Below are 25,152 nucleotides of genomic sequence, written 5' to 3' on the forward strand. Positions count from 1 at the left end.
TACCAGCTACTCTGTCTTAAAATGAAAAGTAATAAAATATTTTAAGATACAAATAGAGGTTAGAAAGGACACAGTTAAATTTTATCAGAGTAAACAAGCCAAGGAAAAACCAGATTTTAATTAGGGTGAAAATGCAAATCATTGGAAGTCAGCAAGAATTGTTATAAAAGATAAATTATAATAAGAAGAAATTTAATTTTATTCTAAAAAATACAGAATGTTGAGATCTCCCATAGAGGGCATTGTAGCACCACTCAACTGTGTGAGAAAAGTTTCGATTTGAGAGAGAGTTGGCGTGGGTTTTGAGAATGTAGTGTGAAGAGCTGTGTAACGCGTATTTGCTATGTAACTGTGCTATGTAATATAATGTAATTAAATGTATTTATTTAAAATGTGGAGCAATTTTGAAGGAGCACACATCACATTTTTTTTTTTTTTTTTTTTTTTTTTTTTTTTTTTTTTTTTGGAGACACCAGTGAGGACTAGAGTCGGTCTTGGAAGCTGTGGATTCTAGTGGTTTAGTTGCAAGCTTTGTTTGGGAATTTTGCAGGAAGTGAAGGTAGGCTTTGTTTTGATGTTTTGTTTGAAATTTGAATTGTTGTAAAATGTCGGAATTACCTAAGTTGAGAAAGAAGCGTAGCGCGGTTAGGTCTATGTTAACTAAGTTAATTAACAAAATTAAAGCTTTTATTAAGGAGGATTCTACCGAGATAAATGTTACAAATAAGGTAGATACTTTAAAGGAATTTCGAGCCCAAATAATAGATAAGGAAACTAATTTAAAACGGTTAAACGATGAAGTGAAAAATCTTTGTAATTGTGATGATATAGAAGAGGAAATTATTGTGTCAGAGGAAAATTCAGAAAAAATTATCCTCTGGAAACAAAAGATAACTAATGTAATTGATAGATTAATGAAAGATGAAATGAATATTAGTAACGTATCCTTTTCTATTCCCGCAACTGCTCAAGGTACACTAGAAAACCAAACCTTTAGAGAAACCAAAACAGTTAAACTTCCTAAATTGATAATCAGTAAATATTATGGTGATCCAGCTTCTTGGTTAGAATTTTACAACCAGTTTGAAAGCGCTATTCATAATAACAGTAATCTTACAAAGATAGATAAATTTAATTATTTAAGGTCATATTTAGGGGGTACAGCATCTAATTGTATAAGTGGTTTTGCGTTAACAGAAGAAAATTATGATGCTGCTTTGGATATATTAAAAGGTAGATTTGGTAATAAGAATACCCTTATACAGACACATTTGAATGAGTTACTTAAAATTCCTATTATTAGAAGTATAAATGATTTAGCTGGATTGAGAAGGTTGTTTGACAAAGTTGATACTCAAATTAGAAGTTCAGAGTCGTTAGGCGTTGAAACAAAATCTTTCAGCACTTTATTGATTCCCATTTTGTTAGAAAGAATTCCAAGGGAACTCGTTTTAGAATTCAATAGAGCGTATCCAGATAGTGAGTGGAATTTTAAGGATTTATTTACCTTTCTAGACAAAGAGATACGGTCTAGGGAAAGGACATATTTATTTAGTTGCAAAACTGAAAATTATCATAATTTGGGTAATAAATATAAAAGTAATTCTAGGAAATTTGAAAATAAAAAAGATAATGCTAGTTATACTACAAATGTTAAAAGAAACTGCATATTTTGTAATAGCAAACAACATGAATTTTGCGAATTTGAAAGTGTCGCAGAAAGGAAAAATAGATTACGAAGAAATAATCGATGTTTTCGCTGTTTCTCAAAATTCCATTTAGCGCGATTCTATAAAAATAAACTCAACCCATGCAAGAACTGCAACAGTGTAGCTCACCACTCTTTACTATGCGAAAAAAGTAATAAATCAGATGAAGTCGAAAGAAGGAAGGAGAGTTCAAACGCGGTGACTCAGTGCAGCTCCTCTCAGCGGGGGTCAAATTGCAGTGCTTTACTGCAAACTTGTACTGTATTGGCTTGTTCGAAAGGAAATTTTAAACTATGTCGGGTGTTAATGGATAACAGGAGTGAAAGATCTTGGATAACAAAATCTCCGGCAGATGCCCTTAGCCTTAAAACCATTCGAAAGGAAAGATTGTCAGTTTATGCTTTTGGGTCCACGAAAGCCATAAATAAAACCTACAGTGTAGTAAAATTAACACTGAGAAATAGGAACGATCCTAAGAAATATATTGAGATAGAAGCATTAGTTACTGAAATGATTACTGCCGCACCCATTGCATTTCCCAATATAAATATTCAAAATATATTTGAGCAAAAGGGTTTAAATTTAGCTGAGGCATGCATGGATTCAGATGAAGGTATTCACATTTTAATAGGAGCAGATTATTTTTGGGACGTCATTAAAGAGTCAAAAGCAGAAAAAATAACCAAAAAGCTAAACTGCATACAAACTATTTTGGGCCTTACACTCCAGGGCATACAAAATAATTCCGAGGATGAAATTTGGGGAACATAGTATCGACAAATTTTTGCATTGGCATTGATATGCACATGCTATGGAATTTAGAATCGTTAAGAATTACAGATTCTAATAAGTTATCAATTGCAGATGAGAATTTGATAAAACAATTTGAAGATAATTTGAGGTTTGTAGATGGAAGATACGAAACTTGTTTGTTATGGGGAATAAAGCCAATGGATTTAAAAAATAACTTTTGTCTTGCTAAAAAAAGACTTAAGGACTTAAAAAACAATTTCAAAAATAATGAGTGGTTGGCGAATGAATACAAGGACATAATTAAAGATCAACAGAGTAAAGGAATAAATAATTGAAGAATGTTCTAGGGATGCGAAGGAATATTTCATGCCACATAGAGCAGTTGTGAGAAACGATAAGGATACTACTAAAGTTCGCATGGTTTTCAATTGTAGTTCGAAAGCAAAACTAAATCTCTCTTTGAATGATTATTTAGAGACTGGGCCGAATTTGAATCCCAAGGTACTGGATGTTATTTTAAATTTTAGGAAATTCAAAATTGCATTTTGTGCTGATATAGAGAAAGCATTTTTGATGATTGGAATTTCAAAGGAGGATAGGAAATTTAAATTCTTGTGGTTATCAAAAAATACAAATGAAGACTACAAAATAATGCGTATAACACGTTTGCCGTTTGATTGTAAGTCATCGCCATTTATTTTAAGTGCAACAATAAAAAAGCACTTAAAGCAGTACAGGAATAATAAACCCGAATGTGTTGAAATGTTGAACTCTTCATTGTATGTAGATGATTTATATTTTGGGGGAAATAGTGTTGAAGAGGCATTTAAGCTGTCTTCTGAAGCTGTGTCGATTTTAAAGGATGCAAGTATGATTTTGCGAAAATTAAAAACTAATTCTGAGAAACTGAGGTCTTTGTCGATGCAGAATGGACTTAGCAATGATACTTGTACTTCTGATTGTCAGTTGAAGGTTTTAGGCTTGAACTGGAACCCAGTAAATGATCAATTTTCTTTAAGATATAGCAAGATTAATGGATAGTTTAAAGAGTTTGAAGAGCACAAAGCGTTATGTCTTGCATGTTGCAGCAATGATTTTTGATCCAATTGGTTTTGCAGCTCCATTTGTAGTTAGGATTAAGTGTTTGCTACAGGAAATTTGGGAACGTGGTATTGGTTAGGATGAGAAATTTCCAGATGACCTTAAAATCAAGTGGACTAGCTGGTGTTCTGAGGTTAAATATCTGAAGGATATTTCAGTTCCGAGAAATTTATTTATGTGTTGTGATAACTTAAATTCAAAAATGGAAATACACATATTTTGCGATGCGTCTCCTATAGCTTATGGTTCTGTAGCGTATTATCGTTACTTAAATGATAAGGGTGACATTTCCGTGTCGTTTGTCATGTCGAAAAGCAGAGTAGCTCCTTTGAAGAAATTGACGTTACAAAGATTGGAACTAATGGCAGCAATCATAGGAGCTAGAATAGGAAAGTATCTGGGAGCGGTTTTCAAGGATCTTATTGATAAATTTGTGTATTGGACTAATTCCTTAATTGTCTTGTTTTGGATAAAGGGTTCTGCGAAGCAATGGAAACAGTTTGTCGGTAATAGAGTGGTTGAAGTGCAGGAAAAATCAGATCCCAGGTCTTGGAATCACTGCAGTGGAAGGGAAAATCCTGCTGATTTAGTTAGTATGGGTGTGCCAGCTCAATGTTTGTTGGAAGGTGATCATTGGTGGTGTGGTCCATATTGGCTAAAAAGAAAAGATAATTTTTTCTCTAAGCATCCACTGAAGGATATCCCACTGGAAGTAGTACAAACTGAGAGAAAGGGATGCGTTGTGCATACTACTGTGATTAAGAATTTTGTGATTGATGAACTGCTTGATAAATATTCTTCTTAGACAAAACTTTTACGTGTTATAGCTTGGTGTCTCAGATTTATTGCCAATGTGAAACGGTCATCAATAACAAGGACAAAATTAAATTTTCTCCAGACTGGAGAGCTAGCCGTAGCACATTCTTGGGTAATCAAGTCAGTGCAAATGCAAGAATTTAGTGAAGAAATCAATCATTTGAAAAAGAGAAAACTAGTGAGTCCCCGCAGTAAACTCAATATGTTGAATCCATTCTTAGATGATGAGGGTATTCTAAGAGTGGGAGGAAGACTAAGAAATGCTAGCATCGCACAGAATGTAAAATATCCAGTCATTCTGCCTAAATCACACTATATTACAGAACTGATAATACGATATTATCACTATAAATATCTTCATGGAGGAGCACAAATGCTCCATTCAGAAATCAAGCAGAGATAATGCACGAGCAACTATTCGAAAGATCATTCGTAAATGTGTAACATGCCGTCGACACAGAAGTGAGCTGTCATATCAAGCAATGGGTGATCTTCCAGCATCCAGAGTGAATCCCGCAAGAGCTTTTTCGAAATGTGGTGTGGATTTTTTGGGTCATTTCCAAGTTAAACCGAGGAAAGGGCGCGGTGTTCGGACAGTGAAGATCTATGTTTGGGTTTTCGTATGTTTTAGTACTAAGTGCATTTAGAACAAATTGGAGACATGACGACAGATTCCTTCATAGCAGCTCTAAAACGATTCATTGTTAGACATGGAAGACCGGAGGAAATGTATAGTGATTGCGGCACTAATTTTATAGGTGCCAACAGACAACTAAAATCATATCATTCGGACCAAAAGGTAGCTAGATACTTAATAGAGGAAGAAATTAAGTGGAATTTCAATCCGCCTTCTGCGCCGCACTTTGGTGGACTATGGGAAGCCGCGGTAAAGGCTATGAAATATCATATGAGAAGAGCAATTGGTTCTCAAGTTCTAACTTTTGAAGAATTTGCTACTTATCTAGCAGAAGTCGAGGCATGTCTGAACTCAAGACCATTAGTAGCGACTTCAAGTGATACAGATGATTTTTCTGTGATTACACCGGGTCATTTTTTAATAGGAACATCATTAAAGGCTATTCCGGAACCAAATGTGTGCAACGAGACACTAACACTTCACAATTGTTGGAAACTAGTTCAGCAAATGTTACAGTCCTTCTGGAGGAAATGGTCTAAGGACTATTTGACTCAACTGCAAGTTCGCACAAAATGGTATCGTGCTTCAGCAAATATTAAAGTAAATGACTTAGTAATCATTAAGGAAGATAACACACCTTCCTTAAAATGGAAACTGGCACGTATCACCGAAATTTACCCAGGTAAGGATTATAGAGTTCGTGTTGTAAAGTAAAAACTGCTGATGGTGAATTCAAGAGACCCATTCACAAACTGTGTGTGTTACCAATGGACAGTTAAGTATCGTGAAAAATTTTGAACTTTAACTTAATATTCATCTATATTCATTTGAATTCTCTAAGTTTTAATGTTATTGTACATATTTATGTTATTAATTTTATGTAATTCATTGTTTACATTTATATGTTGTTTAGGCTTAGTATTACTCATTTACAAGCAAGAACTATTTAATCTAGAAATTATATGTTTACTAAGAATAATGTTAAGTAATAATTTCATGTAAGAGGTAGTTTGATGTCCTGAACAGTCATCCGTGGGGAGTATGTTGAGATCTCCCATAGAGGGTGTTGTAGCACCCCTCAACTGTGTGAGAAAAGTTTCGATTTGAGAGAGAGTTGGTGTGGGTTTTGAGAATGTAGTGTGAAGAGCTGTGTAACGCGTATTTGCTATGTAACTGTACTATGTAATATAATGTAATTAAATGTATTTATTTAAAATGTGGAACAATTTTGAAGGAGCACACTTCATACAGAAGTTCAAACTCAGATTATTCTAAGTACTATGATACACAATTATCTTATTCATACTGCTAAACAGAAGATTTGCATAGCTTAAGAATTGCCAACTAAAATAATATTCTCAAAGCTCAAGTAATCAGAGAACTGTTTAAGAGAGTAGCAATTAACTAATGAATTATAAAAGCTATTTTCAGCTATGCGAAAACAACAAATATTTCTACATGAAAAACAGTTGAATTTATACCAAAGGGAATGAAAAGTATAATTTTAGCTAAATGTCATTAAAGTGAAAGAAAATATAAAATGTTCTGTTATTTTCATAATTTTATTGAATATTAATTGACCTTCTAAGTATTTGGCTTCTTATGCGGATTCATTTGCAGCATTTCTGGAATAAGATATATTATTTTAAGATGCGTACTTTATTTATTATTTTTTTAACAACAAAGAAGTTTTGAAAAAGAACAGTATATATGTTAAAAAAGAAGTTTATTATTTAATAGGCATCCCCCTTTTGGTGGATAAGTAAATCAATATTCAAAATATTCAATTCCAAAACCCAACTGAAAGGTTTGAGGTGGTTAGGTAATTAGGTGGACATTTTTAATTTGACTGAGATAAACACCACTGTATGAAAAGGAGTAAACTCAGAAAAAATATGCAAAAAATTATGTTTGAATGTATTTTTTATATTACATTTGAGTATCAAAACATCCATTTATTAATATAATAATATAAAGATTCAAAAGAGAAAGCATTGAGTTGCACTGCTTAACACATGCAAGCTACAAGATGATGCAGCGATACCAAGAATTAATCCTTGAATAACTACATTCATAGAGAAAATTTTAGGACAGAGAGTTTAGAGCTATTATTGGAATAATTATGTATATTCTCATTTTGCACTGAATCTGAAATAATCCAAATAAGTGAAAGTATTTAAAGTCCTTTCTATTTTAATAAAGAGAGCGGTAAAAGCTGCAGATGAAGACAAGTTTGACATATTAGTATTATTCTTCAAAATCAGAATATACTGTAGACTTTTTAAACGAAGAAAGCACATTTGTTCTTTGAAAATCAACACAGCCATCTTTGGAAAATACTTCATTGGTCAAATAAAGACGAAAATCCTTAACCTAAGACCAATAAAGCTAGATATGAAAGGTATCCATAACATCAAAGAAGTTGGATAAGAATAGTCAGGACTGTAAATGAAGTAACATCAACTGATTCTGCAGTGTTCAACAACTCATATATCCTTGATTTGAAAAAGTGTATCAATATATGTTTTAAGAATAACTACATAGATTGCATACAAGATGAAATAATTCAGAAGTAAACCTATCATTTACAAAACATTATGTTTTGCAGCTGACATTGTAAAGTACAACAATCTTTCAAAATATTAGAGGTTAGTCAAGATGGTCTATTCCAATTGCAGCATAGTAAACAAATGCAAAAGCATACACAATTGAACCCTAATTGAAAGAATCTTTATAGTCTATTGCCATATTGTCAAAACATTAAGCAAAAATTGTTGATTTAATAACTCTTTCACCCAAATTTCACACATTTAGGAAAAGAAAGGTTTCTAACACTGAATTTTTTAAAGCACTTTTTTCTGAAATGCTGAGATAATTTAGAGGTTACTTTAAAACTATGTTTATATGCCTGTATGTTTATAAACCCTGTTTATATGCATGTGGAAATTATGATTAGAAAACTCAAATAAAAGAGAAGGTTTATGAAGCAAACTGTGCTGGCTTGAAATTGGCATATAAATGATATTCTCAAACAGTTTTGGAGAAACATGGTGGATTGTAAAAAAGAAACTACAGTGCTGTTTGTTTTTACATAAAATTCTTTTGTAAATTTGATTTAATATGAATTCAAAATAAATATTTCATATCTTTTTACACATATCATTTTGACTTAACATGAACTGGGAAAGAAAAATTGTAATAGTTTGCTTTAGCCCAAAGGAGTATCACTCTCGAAATGACATTTTTCATCAAATCACTAAATGAGCTGAACCACTTTTGAAATAGTTGCCAACAAATATTATCACCCTGTATTTTAGTCAGAGAAATTAAGCAATGAAGAATCTGCATGAATGTATGTATGTTTCTCGCATTGTGAAAAAACAACGGCACGTAGACCCATCAAAGTCTGAGTAATGTAGTCCTCAACCCAAACACGGTCACCCGGAAGCCCAAATTTTTAATTTGTTTTATTACCTATTTCATATTTTGTAAAACTTTAGTGAATTTTTTATTAACAAACTCAATGATTTCAAAGAAAGCAGGTAACACTGTATGGAATAAAACATTTTTATCTCCAGTGTGCGAGACTGTCTATCAGAAATTCTAAAGAAATTTTTAATATTTTTTACCCAAATGCTCTCAAAATGTGCATGTAAGCATAAATGAAAACAAACAAAAAAAGGGGGGCTCCTTTGGGCATAATACAAAATCTGAAGGCCTTCAGTTCCCCCCCTACAAAAAGCAATTTTTATTTGTGGCTTAGTAGTATCCATACATGTGAACAGATTACATAATAGCTAATGGAGGACAATGAGGAACTTATCCATGCCGAGCAGTCAGTCACGTTCCTAAATTCATTAGTTTTTTTCTTTTGTTTCTAAACTGTATGTGATTAAAATTTGGAATTGGAACCAGTACTTTATATCTTCAGAAGATATTAGCATACAGCTACATTTTAAAGTGATATTTAACATATAGCTCCATTTCAAAGAATCTTTAGTGAAATTTGTGTTTATATAAATTTATTAATTTTGCCTCAAATCAATAAATTGTTGAGTTTACAAATTTTTCATATTTTTTTTTTTTTAAACATAATAATTGTGATATTTTTCTGTAACCCAACATCACATAATTCTCTTATTAACAAACTGAAAAGTGATTTCTTCGGAACTTAAAATCCAAATTTTAGATAGTCTTGCAATAGGACAAGATGTTATGTCTATAGTGAAACATTTTGTAGTACTTGACACTACAATAAGAACTAAAAAGAAAAATGAAGCTGCAATTAGCAAATCGGTATGTTCTGGAAAAAAAGTAAGTGTTAATTCATTGCCTTTTACAAAAGGTATTGTCAAGGAATAAAACCAAAAAGAATCTGGTAATATAGATAGAAGATAAGTCATAAAAAAGAGAACCAATAGACAGAAATGCTATTAAATATACAGCACTAAAAATTTATAGATAGATTGTAGAAAAGGAGCAATCATTTCAACAAAATAAAAATTAAAGATGAAACTGCCTCTGCAAAAGAATTGGCTTCTAAAGTATTTGTGCAGGAAATTGCTAAAATTATTGAAAAGAAAGTACAGAACAGAATGCATGCAACTAAATCAAGGAAAATGAAAACTGCTGATGGTTTTAAGAAAGCTAAGGTATATCTTTTTGCCTTTTTAGTATTTTCAGTTTCAGATCAGAAAAAGATTAAAAACGTAAAATGAAAAATAAAAGGTAATTCAGCATATGTAAACTGCAAACACGAATATCACAGGAAAAAATACATCATGGAACAGATTCAACATCTAAATGCATAATATAACAAACATATGTTTTTCCAACTTCTCTTTCAACCCATATACAAAAGAATAACCACTGACAAATATTGTTTATATACGAACTTCCTTTTAAGCAATGCATGTTAACTGCTGAGCAATTTTTATGTGTGTGTGTGTTAATTTGCCAAGTACTTTTACTTCTTATGTTGAAAAACAAAATATGTAACATATAAAGTGCAAATTAGCATGTGGATGGGGTGCAATCTACTTCTCATTAGAAAAGTGCCTATTGTTAACCATACCGGGTGTCCCAAAAATGACTGATGGATTTTGCAAATCAATAAAAAAAGACGGCATGCGATAGATATGTATCATTTGCAGCCTTATGCTTAGGAAATCAGGGAATTTTATCCTACCGAATTTCAAATTTAGTTAACATTTTCACCCACAGGTCACGCCGCAGGCAATCTGTAACAGATATAGTTAAAACGAAGTATTTCAGCTCGCCATTCCATAGTTCGTCGTCAAGCTGATAGTGCGTGCTGTTGAGATTGCAAGTCTGCTCTGCCAAAATGGCTCTATTATTCCTTTGTAAGACACCGTTGCCCTTACCATTATTTTTGATGAATGTGGAGATGAAGGTTCAGCAATATGAGGATTTTCGCTTCCTCAAATTCGCAAGTTCTGCTTGTTGACATAGCCATCGAGGTGAAAATACGCTTCGTCTGAGAATCATATGTTGCCAACATCGAGTTCACCATCATCCACAAATTGCAGCATGGCATTTGTAAAATTATAGTGTGCATTAATGGCATTTGGACTGAGAGGTTGGTGAGTCTGGATTTTGTGCGGGAACATGTTAAGGCTGTCATGCATGAGACGGTGAGTGCTCATTAATAGCCAATTTTACATGTATCTTTACTTTACTCTCTGATAATTAATACTAATTTTACTCTCTGATAACTCAATTTTTTTTTTACTCTCTGATGACTAATACTGAGAGGTAATAGCCTTGAAAAATCAAAACTTGATAACTAAACAAGACAAAACTAAAATCATCAACAAATCTTAGGGAAAAAAAAAAAGTTTTAAAATAAGAGCAGGTTCAGAAATTGCAACAAGACCATGTTGTAATGCAGATTCTTCTTTAGTTCTTACCTTACAAATGTTTAAATATAGTTTTAGTATATTTAATGTATGTTATTTTGTAATTTTTTAAAATTTTTTAACTGCATGTACCTTTTGTTTCTTCAACATGCTGAAGATTTGCAGAAAGTTCAGTCCATTCAATATTTGGAACCTCTTAAAACAAATATGAAAGTTTCAGGCATTTAAGGATTATTCTAATATGTTCCTTTTTCTACTGACTTAGCCAACACTGATAATGAAATCAACAAGCAGAAATGCAATGAATGTAATAAAACTGGCAAGATGAACATGAAAATTCTATCAGGGACCTGAAGAAAGAATCTGTGAAGATCCGTATGTTATATATTGGATAAATACCCAAACCTGATCTTATGCAGCAGTTGCAAGTTTAACATAAGAAAAAATGGAAATATAAGAGGTGTTCAAATGAAAAGGTAAAAAACTTTGTTACAACCAAACCAGTTGAAATTTGAATATGCCACTTTGGGAACTGGGACATCTAGGGAAGCTAATGTAGTGTCCAGCACGGTTATGTACATGCGTGGGGCAGCCACACATGACGAAGGAGAGATAAATAAGTGTAATGAACTGTAAACAGTTTTTGTCAGAAAATCAATTAAATATTTTTAAAATAATTGTTAAATGAAATAAAATTATTATTAAAAGTTATCAGAAGTTAACAAGAGGAAATAAAAATTCAGACAAATAAAGAAGTTAATTAAAAAGGATACGAAAGAAATGAAGCTTTTATTCAAGAAATGCATGAAAAGATCTAAAACTTAAAACTGATGTCGATTCCGATAATGTGCTTTAACCGATTCATCAAAAAATCATCATCATTCATTAAAAAAAAATTGAACAATGTTCTTTCTGAAAGGTATTTTTCTCAAATATGTTTATTAAGTGAATACTATAAAATTATCTGCAGTATTTTATACCCTAATAATCCATATAAAGTAATAAAGATATTTATAATGTAAATATATTATTGATCACTTCCTACATACAGGATAAGAAATCAATATGGCACAATCACTATAAGCTATAAAAAAAAAAAATTTGCAACAAATAAAATCTTAGTAGAAATTAACAAATTTAAAACTGCAGAAGAAATAAACTGGAAACTTGGAATTCATTGAAATTCTAAACTTAATCTACAGAAGTAAAAATTTATTTATAAAAGTGCGACAACAAAAATAAAATCTTTATGCAATGTTGATTACTTTTTATGTCTTAAACTTTATTTTTTCATTTTGCGTGTACAAATTCTTTACAGTGCAAGTTTCAATTTATTTTGCCTTCCAGTTGAAGTGATAGTTTTATTAATTCTTAAAAAAATTCCTTAAAACATTTTCAGTTAAAAGTTCAAATTTGAATAGACTTTTTAACATACATACTGTTCAAGCCTCTTTGTATTTAATGAATTAAAAAATTTTAGTGTTTGATTTAATGCTTCAGTGATAAAATTCTTTTATCTATTTTCTCCAAAATATGTGAATGAAAAATATATGTCAGGGAAAGGAAATGCTGCCCAAAGTATTTACGGTTCTTTCATCCTAGTTATTTGTAGTATCATTTCTGAATATCAGTAATTTTCTCACTTACTGTTTATTTCTTCGTTAATTTTCGGAGCATATTATCATTATTTATAATTATTTAAATTATATATATAGTTATCATTAATTAAAATTAATTTATTATTATTTAGAATTTATTTTTATATTTTAGTTTAATTATTCATACATTGCTTGATAAGCAAGTGTCTGGGGATTTAGGGGGAAAATTACACACAGTACTTATAGTTCTAGTTGTTCATAATTTCTGAACAACTTTCCAGAGATAAAAAATTTTTAATTTAAAATTAGACTCTGAATGCAAGATAGAATATGAATTTAGAAAGAAAGAGTATAGTAAAAACATGCATCATCGCTGGATGATTGTGAGAGAAGTTTTCGGCCTCTTCGCATAGGTCTTTTGCTCGTGATGTTACTAACCAGTCAGACACTTGTGCTCAGGCCTTATTCTATGAGATGGTGTTGGTGGGGGCCAGTGCTGGAACAGTGTGGACAATTGTGCATGATAGTTTGTGACACTGGATGGTCAGTGGGTTCCGAAGAAGCTCAGTGAACTGAAAAAGAAACTGAGTATGAGGCTAGCACTGTAATGTCTGTTCCAATATCATGAAGACCCCACTTTCCTCAAGCGGATCGTCGCTGGAGACGAGAGCTCGTGTCTTCACTTTCAGCCAAAGCAGGATAGCATGCATCATAACCTCCCCCTAAAAATTCAAAGCTATGCCCTTGGCAAGGTGAGGTAATGCTCACCATCTTCTTCGACGTCCAATGTCTGATATTATCGAATTCTAATTCAAAAGTCAAACAACAAAAATCAGCGTTATATTTACAAAATTTTCACAGGACTAGTTTCGATAGTTTTACCGAACCACCATCCTCAGCTGCAAAACCGCAAATGAACAAGATAGGAAATAATGATTAGATAAGATAAGAAAGCCTGGACAAGAATAAGCAAGTGGCACCATCTGTTAGTGAAACCAGAACTAAAACATAATTTCTTTAAAGGGCAAAGGCAAATTTGGAATTAGGATTGTTAACCAGAACAGAAAGATTTTTATGAATGTGAAATGCCTCTAGAAAATCCAGTTCTCCAATGGAAGATGTTTTTTGAATAATTTTGGCAGCAGAAAAATTGAAAGTGTGGTTTTCGGACCAACAATGTTGAGCAACAGAAGACTTCTGTGTTTCCTTTTTTCTAACATATGCCTCATGTTCCTTGACGCGAAATTTTAAGGCTCTCTTAGTTTGGCCAATGTAAATTAAACCACACTGGCAAGGAATCCTATAAATACCCCAGGAATTCATATCTGGAATGGGGTCCTTGAGTATGGAACTCGGAATTTTATTGATGGGAGAATAAACAACCCGAAAGCTAAATTTCTGCAAAATATGTGCAACTTTATAGCTAATTGATGGAAAGAAGCGAATGACAACAGAATTTTCATAATCTCTTAAAACAAGAGTGTGCCTTTTAGTGTGTTGAGATGAGAATTTTTTAACTGCTTGATTAATAATGTTGGGTGGAAAGCCCCTGTCAATAGCTATTGCTTTTAAATAATTTAGTTCTTCATCAAGGGCTAGTTTGGAGGAGCAAACTTGAAGAGCACGGAAAACATAGGAATAAAATGAAGCTAACTTTTGTTTAGTCGGATGACATGATTTAAAGTGTGGTGGAAGGCAAACCGATGAAGGTTTACGGTAAACCGTAGTACTGAAGTTGGATGTGTTACGTGTAACCAGAATGTCAAGAAACGGAAGAGAATTGCAAGTCTCAAGTTCAAAAGTGAACTGAATAGCAGGATCAATAGAATTCATTGTTGAAAGAACTTTATTTAAATCATCTTTATTACCTTCAAACAGAGTAAAAGTATCGTCTATGTAGCGTCTGTTGTCATTCCCTTCTTTCCATCAATTAGCTATAAAGTTGCACATATTTTGCAGAAATTTAACTTTCGGGTTGTTTATTCTCCCATCAATAAAATTCCGAGTTCCATACTCAAGGACCCCATTCCGGATATGAATTCCTGGGGTATTTATAGGATTCCTTGCCAGTGTGGTTTAATTTACATTGGCCAAACTAAGAGAGCCATAAAATTTCGCGTCAAGGAACATGAGGCATATGTTAGAAAAAAGGAAACACAGAAGTCTTCTGTTGCTCAACATTGTTGGTCCGAAAACCACACTTTCAATTTTTCTGCTGCCAAAATTATTCAAAAAACATCTTCCATTGGAGAACTGGATTTTCTAGAGGCATTTCACATTCATAAAAATCTTTCTGTTCTGGTTAACGATCCTAATTCCAATCCAAATTTGCCTTCGCCCTTTAAAGAAATTATGTTTTAGTTCTGGTTTCACCAACAGATGGCGCCACTTGCTTATTCTTGTCCAGGCTTTCTTATCTTATCTAATCATTATTTCCTATCTTGTTCATTTGCGGTTTTGCAGCTGAGATGGTGGTTCGGTAAAACCATCGAAACTAGTCCTGTGAAAATTTTGTAAATATAACGCTGTTGTTTGACTTCTGAATTAGTATTTATTCGGCGTGTTATTGTGTCTTAATTATCGAATTCCTCAAGCACAGAAAAAACATTAACAGTGATGTGTACTGTGAGACACTCTGTAAGCTATGTAAGTCTACGAAGAGCAAACAGCCTTGCTGCTCCTGGTGGGAGTGACTCTACTCCACAGTAAAGTGCCTTGACACATCTTCACAGTCACACAAAATGTAATGGCCAAGTTCAAGTGGGAGAAGCTTGAGCATCTCCTTGGACATGTTGCCCTGTGATTTCTATGTGTTTATTCTACTAAAAACACATCTCAAAAGAAAGTGCTTCAACTCAGATGACAAACTAAAGGATGTAGAGGAAGTCTGGCTCCTGCACAGCCAAAGGAATTCAGGGTACAGTGAATCCTTTGGTTCGTGAAACAGTGGGATAATTGTGCTCATGCTTGCGGCGATTATTTGCAAATAAAAGACTTTGATTCTACTCATAACGTCGTTTCATATCTTTCCATTTGAACACTCCTTATAATAAAGAAAACTCTAGTGAATTACAAGGAGAAAGTTCTCTATATCACAAGAAAATTATACCATGATATAAATAAAAGCATGTGATGCTACTTCAACACTTTTTCAGAAATTAGAGAGGTCAAAGTCTATAGAATTTTTAACCTAGCAATGCTCAAAAATGCCAGGTTACAAAGATGGAATTTTGCTTTAAAGAAATTTCAAGCCAACTTTACATACCAGAAGGAACATACCATACAAATACAGATTTCCTTTTTAACTTGATTACCAAACTCTTAGACAGCAGAAATCTAATGATTTATTTCAGTTAGTTTAACATGTCTTTAAGAATACCAAATCAAACATAAAAACAAACTTTTAAAAGTGTTATATTGACAAACTGAAGTTAAGAAATTTTAGAATAGAATGTTTTCAATTCTTGGCATCCAGAAGGGGGTGCAAAATCTTTAATTGTCCCCGGGCGCTGAAATTATGGGTTTGACTGTGTAGACCTTGAATATCAATAAATCACAATTGAAAGCTTTTTTTTAAGACAATCAGAATAAGGCAAAATCTAAGCATGGATTTGTTGTAATTTTTTAACCGAGTTGCTTTTGTTGTAAAGTGGATTAATATATTTTGCAAATAAAGGTATCCAACTGCTGGTGTTGCCCCCACCCATAACTCCCACATTCAAACGTTCTCCTCAGTGTTTTTTGCTTTCTCATTAAGTCTCATTATGAAGGGCTTAAAAGTGAACCACAAAAAAGTTTCTTTGTAAAAACTGGTAAAATGTCAAACACAAAATGGTCGATAAAAGGTCACTGGGTTCTCCCATGGGATATATATTTCAGAACAGTCAAGTGCAATATTATCTATCAGTTAAAAGAACATGAAGAACTGATAAAGATGTTAAGCAAAATTTAAGGTAATACAAGCAGACCCTGATCAAATCAAGAAGTTCCAAGAAGTCAGGGACTGCTGTCTATAAAATGTCAAGGGTATGAGATGAAAGCTACAGCAGGCATATCAGAAATGAAGCTAAAGTAGCCTTCACAATATCGTTAATATCGCATTTCGTCATCTGTGATCCATATAAAGTCAAGGAATCTCTTTTCATACGCGGTTAGAGACAACATATGTTTACCCTCAGATAATCTTGCAGCATTCCCATGACCCTGTCAAACAAAACAGCATTTAGTGAAGGAAAGGATTTCATTAATGGAAAAAAGATCATGAATGTTCAAAAGAGGATTCACAGACCGAATCAACATACAGACATTCAAAACTTCAGCATGCATTGGCTGACAACAGGAATAGAAAGCAACTAGAAGTATGGCAAAAGAGATTATAAATATTTCATTATAATTGGGAACACTCCTGTTTTTTTTTTTTTTTTTTTTTTCCTACTTACTCTTTATTATATTTTTAACAGCTCCTTACTAGTTTTAGGTCTGTTTAATTAACAAAATACAATTTAAATTTTAAAGCTATTATTATTTATTATTTTATAATTTACAACAGACAGATTATACCTAGTTTTTATAACAATGTATTTCTAAATCTATATTTTTTAACCTAACATTGGGTTTTGAGAAAGAGTAACAAATTTTTCATAATTTTCTATTTTGTGACCAATCTGGAAAGAAAAAACATTGCAATTTGTAAAAAGGAGATATGTTTATTTTTTATTTTATTTATTTATTTTTTAATTTTATGGAAGGGCAGTCCATGAACAACTAAATTGTTTAAATGATGCTGGATCACTTAGATCCTATACCAATCTCATAATTATTTGTTTTTGACTTCTGGTATTCTTGAGGGGAGAGAATAGTTTTTGGTTGTTCCTGTAAAATATAACATTTTTACCATGATACCTTTTCATACCTGACAATTTAATTACATCTTTCTTTCAAAATGCAATCTATTACATTTGCATACTGATAAATTTCTTTTCTTGTCAAAATATTAGTGACAAAACATTTATTTGGTTAATCCAACTAATTAAGCAACAAACAAAAGAAGTAAACTTACTAGAAATCCTAAAGACACAAAATCAATAACTGAGTTAAGCTGAGTTCAATACAAAGTTTGGAATGAAAGCATATGATCTGGAAGATCCAACTTCATTTGGGAATAATATGAATAATATGAAACCTACAAAAATAAACAAGATATAACATAAGAAAATACATTAAAGTAACTCTTTACTGCATTATAGTCTAATGATTTATTTCAATTAGTTTAATATAACTTTAGAAATAACTATACATAAAAATCCACTCTGAAAATTTTCATATTGATCATTCACATTCTTTTTTTAATGTCTTCAAAACATTTCAGTTAATAGTTCCATTTACTAAACTATCATGAAGTAAACTTAAAAAATGGCCCTATGCAAGTAACTAGGTGACATTAAAATTAATTAATGACTATTATTTAAACAGAGATAATTATGCAAACTATATTGGTTCTGAAAATACATAAAATTTTTGCCATTTGGCTAATGTTGTTATTACAGTCAAAAGTTGTTGATCCGGACTTGTCGGGACTTCGGCGATTCCGGATTATCGATTTTTCCGGATTATAGATCATCAGTTTAAATCTCGTAAGATGGCATGCAGAAATTCTAAAATTAAAAATATGAAACCTGAATTTATGAAATAAAGAACAATTATGATCTAAAGGGTATCAAAATTTACAAAAAAAGAACCTCAATATTAATGTGTTTACTTTATTAAACATTTCTTTCAATGTAAGTTGTTTAAAGTTGCTTCGTTTTATGTGATAATACTTTCTCTTTAATTCTATAAACAGACACGATTCCTTGTTCAGTTACAAAGTTCCGCTGTTCAAGTCCCGTTAATTGCTGTGCCGAGAATACCGACTAACTTGTCAATCAAAATTTTTTCGTTTTCACTAACCTCTCTGTCACATTCTTCATGTCTTTATCCATATATTGCAGCAATTCCACTTTTTGTGTGATGGACATTGAAACAGACTTTCGTTTTGTACGATCCTTTGGGAGCTCCAGAAACGGAAATTCTATTTGACATAATCGAAAGTTCAAGTTTACTTTTATAAAATTGCTCTTACAGTCTGCAAAAAATAATAAACCGGATCCAATTCGAAGATTAAGTAACAATGCAATCATCAACATTAACTGAAATAGATAATTAGATAATTTTAGATTATACCGTCCGTTATACATAAAACGCGAACGCGAAAACGTATTTTGCGCTTGCGCAAACGCATATGCGCAGTGGTAAAAAGTCTTACGTACACGCGTAAACGCCTATGCGCATGTGTCAACGCGGCGCATACGCAGAAAGTTTTTAGCTTTGAGGTCCAGATTATAGATCATTCCGGATTATGGGTGTCCGAATTAACGACTTTTGACTGTATATGTATTGTAGTTTATAATAAGCCTTGCAGCTCTTTAAAAAGATCTTGTGTCCAGGAAGTCGTATGCTTTGACCTAGATGCCAGTATTGGGTAATTTATAAGGGTACTTACGTATCAATACAACCACCTTGGAGCAGTTTCTCTATTTTTTATAGATGAAAGGGTAAAAATTACTTATGGGGTGCCAGTTCGCGAATTTCATGACTTTTTTTTTAAATTATTCCCAAACTATAGATATTTACCATAAACTGGCAGACATTATCAACATATTAAAAGAAAACATACATAAAGTTTTTTAAATACAAATTTTAATTACTTAATAAGGATTACATGATATATTTAAAGAATATAACACGTGTGTTGCAAAATCTTCCTTTATTTGTTAATGCCGCTTGTTCTTCTCCCCATTTACCCAGCGATGGATTTTTGCATTGAAAAAAATCACAGAATTTCACAAAGTCGGTGTTGCAAACCAATTATATACCAAACGCATCTTATTATTGTTCCCTTGAGTAAATTTGTGGCAAAATAAAATATTCCTGATGAAATTTCAACAGAATTTTGTTCCTTTAATAGGTACCTTGTACATGCTTAACAGCTGCAAACAAAATGTATTAAGGTGGATGTGACAATATGCATCTACCTTTATTAGGTACCCTTGTACACTGCACAAAAAAAATTGGGACAGTTCTACTGGGCCAATTGATGAAATTCAAACTGCGTTTTTCATGTCTCGAAAGCATGACTTCGAATATATATTAGATTTATACACAGCATTGTTCTAACATGGGTATTTTTATATAAAATCGGACTTTTTCAGAAATTACATGCCATTTTTTTTTTCAATATTTCAATTGTATGACTCAAATTATGCCCAAAAATTAAATTTTGTAAAATCTGGTGCAAAACTTACAGAGAAATTCAAGCATTTATCTTGGAGCAATTTTTTCAATTTCTGCCAAGAATAATTCACTTGGTGGAAATCTTAATTTATAGTAACCTACTTACTTTCCTTTTTCTCATTGATGCACTAGAGGAAAAAAGTCTATTGTTCATCCTTTCAAATAATTTTAACAAAGTGCGTAAATCACATTTTTGTTATTATTGCTTATAGTAAATACAGCAAATTTCAAAACATGCCAAAATGTAAATTCACATATATCTTAGGAAATTTTGAATAAAAACTCTAATTTTTTGCATGTATGCTTAGAAATACTACTACCAAAGACAATCAACATAGGTAAACATTTTATAGATTATAATTCAAAATTTTTTCAAAAAATTTACAAAAATTATTTAAAAATACAAATTTTAATAATTCATAAAAAATGAGCTAATTATATTTGGAATAAACCTAAATTTCGAAATGTGAAAAAAAAGGAAGTCAAGTAAGTTTAATAAAAAAATAAGATATTAATAAATATACACCAATTAACATGGAAGACCTAAAATTTTGAGACCTAATTTTTTAAAAATTACTTGTGCGATTTTTACAAAACTTGGCAGTTTGACATAATTTAAGTCGTACAATCGAAATATGGAAAAACATTAGCATGTCATTTCAGAAAAAGTCTGATTTTGTGTCAAAATACCTATACTAGAACAATGCTATATATAAATCTAATGTATATACTAATTCGTGCTTTCGAGATATAAAAAACACAAGTTGAATTTCGTCAATCGGCCCAATAGAACGAGAGATATAGAAATGTCCCTTTTTTCTTTCTTTGATTTTTTTTTTTTTTTTTTTTTTTTTTTTTTTGTGCAATGTTCATGCCTAGCAGCTACAATCAAAATTATACATCATATTAAGGTGGTTGCCATAATACATAACTACCTTTATTACATACTTTGTACGTGCCTAACAACTACAAGCAAAATGATACGTCACCATGATTTCTCTCTGGAACTCAGAAAGATGGCAAGCTAGTATCATAAGATGGATTTGAAACCTATCCAGCTTTTTTTTCCTTAATAAATGTTTACATTATATGATTGTTGGCTATGTTTAAATGAATGAGTGAGTTATGTCAAGGTTCCAGGGGAAGTGACAGGACGTGACTGACATTACGACTGACTGACTCAAATTCAGTTACCTTGAAAAATCAAACAGTAGTCATAGTAGGTTTGTGATTAACACCATCAAATGGAAGCAGTGTAAAATTTTAAATCTCATAAAAAAAGCAACCTTAGTTTCACAGAGATTTTCATTAAAATTCTGTCAATATTAAATTAAATTACATGCCATTTTTTTTTCAAAAGTCAAAGTGATCAGATACAGGCCCTTTACTGACCAGCAATGGTGGCGTGGTGCTGTAATCCAGCTGCTTTGGAGGTCTGGGCTGCTGGACGGCACGAGGTTGGGAAGTTCTGTCCTCAAAGTCTCCCTAAGTCGATCAGGTCTCCGCACTAACCACCTTTAAGCAGGAGTGAACCGGTGCAGAGCGGAAACAGGTCCCTTTACTTTAGGAGGCAAAACAATTTTTGTTAAAAATCCTGGCATACAAAACTGGGTAAAAATCTTGCAGCAAACTTTTCATTGTAAGGATTTATAAACAAAAGGATTAGATACAGCAGACAAATGTAAATGCACTGTTAGTGCCAATAGCTGACAGAGAAATAGTTGCAAATGCTCCTGCCATTTTAAATAATATTTGAAAGAAAAGGTAAAATAAAAAATTACTTAGCTTTAACTGTGCTAGAAAAGCATGTTTAAAAAAAAATTACCCCCAAAACAATATTTGATTGCTTTTTTGAGTGATACAAATGTTGCATAACCAAATTTTTGGGAGGTGGGAGGGGGATTTCATTTATAGTAACCTTAAACTTTTATTCTAGAATTAAGTCATACTCTCTTAAATTCAATAGATTATTTTTATTAGAAATACTTAGTTGATAATAGCATGAACAAAATTTTGCTATCGATTCCCATGTACAGAATTCCTTTCATGAAACTAATAAAAGAATACTAAATCTAGTTTCACTACGACATGTGTGGACATTAAATTGAGCATTAACTGTGTATCAGCAAAATGTAATTACAATTTAGCGAAGAAACGTGTGGAATTAAACACATGTATATGAGTTAATATCTTTCGACACTGGATGAAAAGCGTGTTTGGGGTAGAATCACAAGTACATAATAACAGATAACACAATATTTAGACTCAGTGCATAGTGCAAATCTTGTACAATTATTTACCAAATAGGAAGTGACATGTTTGGATTGCAAAACATATACCAATTTAAATTCTTAAAACAAAATGCTGTTTAAGTTGATCAAGGGTATGTTGTTAGAGAGAAAGTAGTTAATCAAAGTTCAATGTGAAAGAATAACGTTTCATTGAAGATAAAAAATAAAAAAAGCCATGGTGGAAATTCTTATAGGTTTCTTGCATTTATATGTTAGTTTACTTTTGTGGTGACATATTTTTGTTCACGATAATAACAAAATGTTTAATTTATACAATTCATAACTTTGATTACATGTTATTTTCCTCCTGATTTATTTTTAAATATATATATATATATATATATTTTCCTTAAGCTATTTCTTTTCTTCAGCATTAGATTTCAAGTCCTACTCCTGGTGGGAAAGGAGGTCACTAAGGAGAACAGTGGAAGTTTACTTATCAGACAATTTGCAGATGAAAAGATTCACTTCCCAGTCATTTGATAAATACATTAATTAATTTTTGTTTTTTGTTTTCTTGTTTAAATCTTGCTTACTGCAAAAGTGGAGAGAAAACAGAAGACATTTCTCATTAAAGATAAAAATGAAAGTTTTAACACATTTTACAACACTATAGGATTTTCAAAAGTAAAACTGATAAAGAAATTGCTGTGAGAAGACTAAAGTTAATTGCTTCTGAGAGAAGAAAATGAAAAAAAAAAAGAGCCACCAGCAGCAAAAAATCCTGTTGACAGAATCTGCCTGCCCAGGACAGAAATTTTTACAACACAGGATATTTTGTTGAATTCCAATAAAATTTGTATTCCAATAAATGTTCCAAACAAGAAGGAAAAGAAAGAACATAGTATTTGAGAGCACTACCTATTTTTAGCCATATGGTTGTATGAATTTTTGTACTTCACAGAAACTTAAATCATAATAAGCAAAGAACCCAGGGAAGTCCTAGAATAACCTATTTCAGAACTGCAAACAGACTGCTATTAGTTGACACACATTTTTGACTCCTTTTACCTCTTTCCCGCAAAATCCTTCACTTTTAAAGTTGCTAAATATAATGAAATAAAGAAAAGTAAAATTGCCTCATTACAGTAGAACTCTAGTGCTGTTTCAGTAACATGCGGCAGTACAGTACAAAGTCCATATTCCAGAATGATCAATAATCTGGACCTCAAAGCCACAAACTTACGCATGTACGTAAAGTATTTATGCATGCGCTTTTAATTCGCACGTATGCGCGTAAAGTGTTTACCAATGCACACTTCCAATAGTGAAGAAAGTGACAGAGAGGTTACTGAAAATGAAAAAATTTCGATTGACAAGTTAGTCGTTATTCTCGACACAGCAATTACAGGACTTGAACAGTGGAACTTTGTAACTGAACAAGAAATTATGTCTGTTTATAGAATTAAAGAGAAAGTATTACCACAAAACAACTTACAAACTACAAACTTACAGCAAATAATACAACTTACAAAACAACAAATACAACTTACAAAACAACAAACAAATTTAAACAACTTACATTGAAAGAAATGTTTAATAAAATAAGCAAATAAATATTACGCTTTTTTTTTTTTTTTTTTTTTTTTTTTTTGTAAATTTTGATACCATTTAGATCATAATTGCTCTTTATTTCATAAATTACGGTTTCATATTTTTAATTGTATAATTGCTGCATGCTATCTTACCAGATTTAAATTGATGATCTATAATCTGGAAAATCCCCTAATCCGGAATCGGCAAAGTCCCGACGAGTCTGGATTACAGACTTTGTACTGTAATGGGATTCTTCAAAATCAGTATTGCTAAGTTAGTTTGTCACAACGTGCACCCTTTCTGGCCATTCTGCACCAATCTTTGTTTCACAGTGTATGTGGCTTGTTGGTCTCAAGGTGAGCACATTGAGGTAGAAGCAACAATATCATTACAATGTTAATGCATGTTTGCTGGATTTATGATCAGTCATCAATGTTACTGTGTGTAAAAAGGTATGAACATAGTATTTTATTTATTGTAATAAATTCCAAAATTTTTAGCTTTTACAATGAGTGATTGCAAACAAAATGAAAGTAAAGTGGAGAAAAACATTTCACTAGAAACTAAAATGCAGCTGTACAGATGATTAGATGAAGGTCGATGGCAATCTGATATTCGCACAAAAAATTATTATTAAATTTGTCTGCTTCAATAATATACACAGTTCTTAAAAAAAAAATAAAAATAAAGAAGAAAAGGAAATCATAGCATCACCAACTGCAGCCACAATGATTTTTCCAACAAAAATTACCTGTTCCAGAAGCAATAAGAATCGGAAAATGAAAAAACGATTTTCCATCCGGACTGACAATGGAATTGAATGAAATATGCTAAGAGTGACCAAACTTCAGGCCACGAGGAGCTGCATGTTAGAATTCAGGAAACTTTGAAAGCCACAATTGGATTTTCTTAAAGTCACAATTACTTATTTAATTAATTTAAAAAATAATAAAACAGATTTGCATGAAAAGGAACTTTTAAAGTAAATTAATGAGAATTTTGCATTTTAGTGGAATTAATATGGTTGGATATAAATATAAATAAGAACTTTTATTTCTCTTGTATATTCAGCAAAATTTGTTTCTATGATGTACAGATCTGAAACTATTGTACAACACAACTGAACATTTCAGACAGAAGATCAAGCAGTTTCTTCTGGTTTCCTTCACTCCTCCCCTTGTTTATAATTGTTGAATGACCTTAACTGAAGTATACTAAAATCAAAAGAAGGAATTGTAATTGTCTTTGTGAGTATAATAATGTAAAATATTTTTCTTTGAGTGAAGAATAAAGCATGATTTTAACAACCAGGGTTCGTACACATTTCCTTACATGAAAATTAAGAACTTTTAAGGGCTTTTAAGGACCATCAAAGAAAAAATTAAGGACCTATCAGCAAACAAAAAAAAAAAAAAAAAAAAAAAATAGAATAAAGCAATTATCCATACAACCAACTTCATGCTTGTAATTTCACTTTAAGAAACTAACAGAAGTGTGTAT

The 25,152-nt window shown here is 31.8% G+C and overlaps 1 long non-coding RNA gene across 14 annotated transcripts in view; it reads right to left on the reverse strand.

Moving 5' to 3' along the window:
* LOC118203571 (uncharacterized) overlaps nucleotides 1-25,152 on the reverse strand; it is an 85,431-nt gene that overhangs the window by 39,618 nt on the left and 20,661 nt on the right. For 9 of the 14 annotated variants that reach the window (XR_015042459.1, XR_015042457.1, XR_015042455.1 and 6 more), the window contains 2 exons: nucleotides 21,218-21,386; nucleotides 17,553-17,675 (listed from right to left, as the gene is read on the reverse strand). This is a non-coding gene — a long non-coding RNA (uncharacterized LOC118203571). Of the gene's footprint in view, nucleotides 1-17,552; nucleotides 17,676-21,168; nucleotides 21,387-25,152 lie in introns of all 14 variants that reach the window. The other 5 variants (XR_015042447.1, XR_015042446.1, XR_015042451.1 and 2 more) reach the window with 2 other exon arrangements.

Source organism: Stegodyphus dumicola, chromosome 8 (assembly GCF_044657685.1).
Source record: "Stegodyphus dumicola isolate Sdum_Otavi_A_Nest chromosome 8, ASM4465768v1".
In the NCBI taxonomy this organism is placed as follows: Eukaryota; Metazoa; Arthropoda; class Arachnida; order Araneae; family Eresidae; genus Stegodyphus; species Stegodyphus dumicola.